Raw genomic sequence first — 4,068 nt, 5'->3', positions numbered from 1 at the left:
AATCTTCAGAAGATAGATGTTTTCTGAAAGCAATCATCTTGTATTATTCGTATAATACAAGAAAGTCTATTAGAGTTATTTCTCTCAAACTTGATTGCCTGGTGGAATCAACAAGGACATTTAAAAAATAATGCCAATGCCCAGTACGCTCTCCAGAGATTCTGATTTAATTGGTCAGGAATTAAGGCTGACTATTAGATTTAAAAAAGACAATATCTCCTTATGGGTCTAATTTGCATCCAAGTTGAAAATTACTCTTTTGAGAGCCCAGAACAGGGGTGGACTTCTAGGAACTGGAGGTATTTCTACAGTGGCTTCCAAAGTAGCTGCTTTACACTCCAGAATTAGAGATTTAATGGTGGTAACATGCATATTCTATTAAAGCCAATAGCTCTCTAATGAGCTAAATATACTTTTTTATTGAAATTTAAGAAATATTAATAATATTTACATGCCAAAAATGTGAACAACTTCTTAATGAACTTTGTAAGAAAACATGCAACCGTCGTGAGTTTATGGGACCCCTTGATAATTATTAATGTAATGTAAAAGAAACATTCCCTTAATGGAAACTATTTTTAATACATTATGCAGCTTAAAGTGTGTTTGAAATACTTAGGTATAGTTAAGTACTTGATAGTATTTTTTTTGTGTGTAGATAAGATGTGAGTTGTTTTTCAGATTTGTCTATGGTTCTGGGAATTGTACCTAGGTATGTTTTCATTATGCAGCTTGTAAGATTTTCTCATCTATGGCTATGCTACCCTGAACAAGCTCAATCCTGTCTGATCTTGGAAGCTGAGCAGGGTTGGGCCTGGTTAGTACTTGGATGGGAGACGACTTAGGAAGACCAGGTGCTGTAGGCATAAAAAATAAAAAAAATAAAGGATTGTAAGCTGACAAGGTCTTTGCAATCTGTGAGGTTAACCAAGGGTTCCCTCACCTAAAAAAAGAAAAAAATAATTTTACTTTTCTTGTGCTTGTAGACAATTCAAATTACCTGTGAGATATAATTGTTACAAATTATTCTAAGTTTATCTTATAGTCTCTGAGAAAAATGTTTTATTGTCAAACACTTTGTAATTTTGTAGAGCCTTTGAAGAGATATACCCTAAAGTCATCATCTTATCAACTAAGGCATTAAGGCTATTTTAATAAGTATGTATTATTTATTAGTAAGTGCTAGAAAATAATTATAAAATAATTACTATCTGGGGCCTTCATTTGGATATTTAAACTTTATCACTAAAAAATATACAGTGACTTTTAAAATACTGTATGCACACATAAAAAATTTGATAAGGTAGTGAATATTGTTTAGTTCAGAATTCTTAGTTATGGATAAAAATGACATATCTAGAAGTGGAATGGCTGACTCAAAGAATATGTGTTATTTTAATTTTAAAAGACATTACCAAGTTATCCTGCATAAAGTTTAAACTAATATTCTGACCTAAATATATGAGAATAACCTCCCCCCATAAATTAATAGCATAGCCATTAATCTGCTAGTTATAAATGATATTTTACTATAATTTTAATATGCATGTCTTAATCAGTATGCTGAGCATATGTTCACATATTTCTGTTATTTTTTTAAGATTGTTTTTTATGTCATTTACTGATTTTTTTGTAATGTGATAGTTTCATGACAGGTTTATATATAGGCTTTGCACTTTGAAAAAGTGACTATAGTTGTTTGTTGGTATATATGTACATACATGTGTGTGCATGTATGTGTGTTGCAAATTTGTTTTCCAGGTTCATTATTTGACTTTGGATTCCTTGGTTTTTGAGAAATGGAAATCTTTAACTATTGTATAATCAAAGTTATCAATCATTTATATTGCATTTTTTCAATTTTATATCCTGCTTAGAAAAGCCTTCCCCATTCTGAGATTATGGCTATAATAATCTCCCATACTTTTATTTAATAATTTTTGTGGTGTAAGTTTTTAATTCTTTTTCCTGTTTTTCATTGAAATACAGCACTTGGTGAGAGAGAACTGGAAATACAAATAGAGTGAGATAGAGAGATAGTGTCAGAGACAGATATAGACAGACAGACAGACAGACAGATAAAACAAAGTAAACATTTATGTAACTTAATCTAAATACAGAGAATATTACCAGAACTTCAGGAGTTTTATATTTATTTTCTAGAATTGGAGTAAAAAATTACCACAAATTGACTGGCTTGATACAAGAAGGCTTTAAATTCTCACAGTTCGAGACCAGAAGTACATAATCAAACTGCCAAATGGGTTGATTTCTTTCTTTTGGGGAATTCATCACGAAGCAATTTCGGTTTTCACTTTCCTTTGTGAAGTACTGAATCAGCTATATTTAACAAGTATAAAATTTATCAAAATTTCTATTTATTTTGTAATTTTGGTAATGTGCGTATCTAGAAATTTGTCCATTTAAAATAAATATTCAAATGTATAGTCATAAATTTCATCATATCATCTTATTACATCATTATAATGTGTGTGGGGTCCAAAGCAGTGTCCTATTTTTCTTTCTATTCAAAGTACTAAATTTGGGCTTTGTAGCTGCTCTGTTATATTTATTTTCCATTTCATAATTTTTTCCTATATTCTTTATTTTCTTCCCTTTATATTTTCTGGATTTAATTTGCTATTTTTGGTAGAATTCATAAATCATAAAATGTACAAAAATAAATTCCCTTATGGATATGGCTTTAGTTTCTCTGCATGTGTTTTCATACATGATCTTTTCATCATTCAGTCAAAATTAATTTTTAGTTTTCATTGCACTTTTTCTTTGACCGTGGGTTTTTTTAAAGTATGACTTCTTAATTCCCAAATGTAAAACTTTTTTATTTTGTTTTTAATTAATTCATATTAATTACATTTTATACTTTACATTAGGGTTCACATTTGTGTTGCACAGTTCTAAGCATTTTTACAAGTGCATAATATCATGTATCCACCATTACACTATCATACAGAATTATTTCTTTATCCTAAAAATTCCCTGTCCTTGATCAATTTATTCCTCTTCCCATCCTCCCAGTTGCTGACATCCACTGACTTTTTACTATCTCAAAAATTTTACTTTTTGAGAATGTCAGATAATTGGAATCATAAAGGATATAGCCTTTTCAGACTGGGTATGTTCTCTTTTATGTTGTCCTCTAGAAATTTTATAATTTTGTGTTTTAAATTTAGGACTATGATCCATTTTAACTTAATTTTTATAAAAAGCATAGATTCATTTTTTTTTATGCAGTTGCCTGTTTATTTTAGCATTATTTGTTAAAAGACTATCTTTTCTTCACTGACTTCTCTGTATTCTTTTGTCAAAGATCAGTTGTCTGTATTTGTGTGGATTCATCTATTTCCTCTTGCAGTTCTGTCAGTTTTGCCTCCAATATTTGAAACTTTCTTGTTACACCCATATACATTAAGGATTGTTATGTCTTCATACAGAATTGACTTTTTTATTCTTATTTAATGTCCCTCTTCATCCTTGACAACTATTCTTTCTCTGAAGTCCATTTCGTAAAAATTAATATAGCTACTCCAGCTTTCCTTGGATTGGTGTTAGTATGGTATATAATTCTTCATCCCTTTAACTGTAACCCATCTGGGTCTTTATATTTAAAGCAGATTTCTTATAGACAACATACATTTAAGATTTTTTTAATCCAATCTTTTGGTCTCTCTCTTTTAATTGGTATATTTATACCATTTATATTTTTATTATTTATTGATATAGTTAGATTAATATATATCAACATATCTGTATTTTATTTGTTGCACTTATTCTTGATTTCTTTTTTAAGTTTCTTTTTTGACCTTTTTTTGAGTATTTGCATGATTTTATTCTCCTTTCTTAGCATATAAATTACATTTTTAAAAATGTCTTTAGTGATAAGGTAGTGAAAAATATTGTTTAATTCAGAAGTAGAGTTCCAATATACATCCATAATATACATTAATACATAGCTATAATATACACTTACAACTAGTCTGAATTTATTTTCAGAAAACACTGTACCACATAATGAATAGTGCAGGTACATTATAACAGAATGTCCCT

The 4,068-nt window shown here is 29.2% G+C and overlaps 1 pseudogene; it reads left to right on the top strand.

The window, feature by feature from the left end:
* Nucleotides 1–747: 747 nt before the first annotated feature.
* On the top strand, nt 748–866 carry LOC111743078 (annotated as a pseudogene).
* The last annotated feature ends 3,202 nt before the right edge of the window (nt 867–4,068 follow it).

Source organism: Pteropus vampyrus, unplaced genomic scaffold (genome assembly GCF_000151845.1).
Source record: "Pteropus vampyrus isolate Shadow unplaced genomic scaffold, Pvam_2.0 Scaffold106, whole genome shotgun sequence".
NCBI lineage: Eukaryota > Metazoa > Chordata > Mammalia > Chiroptera > Pteropodidae > Pteropus > Pteropus vampyrus.
Note: the sequence above shows the minus strand (reverse complement) of the source record. Positions and strands in the feature narration are given on the sequence as shown.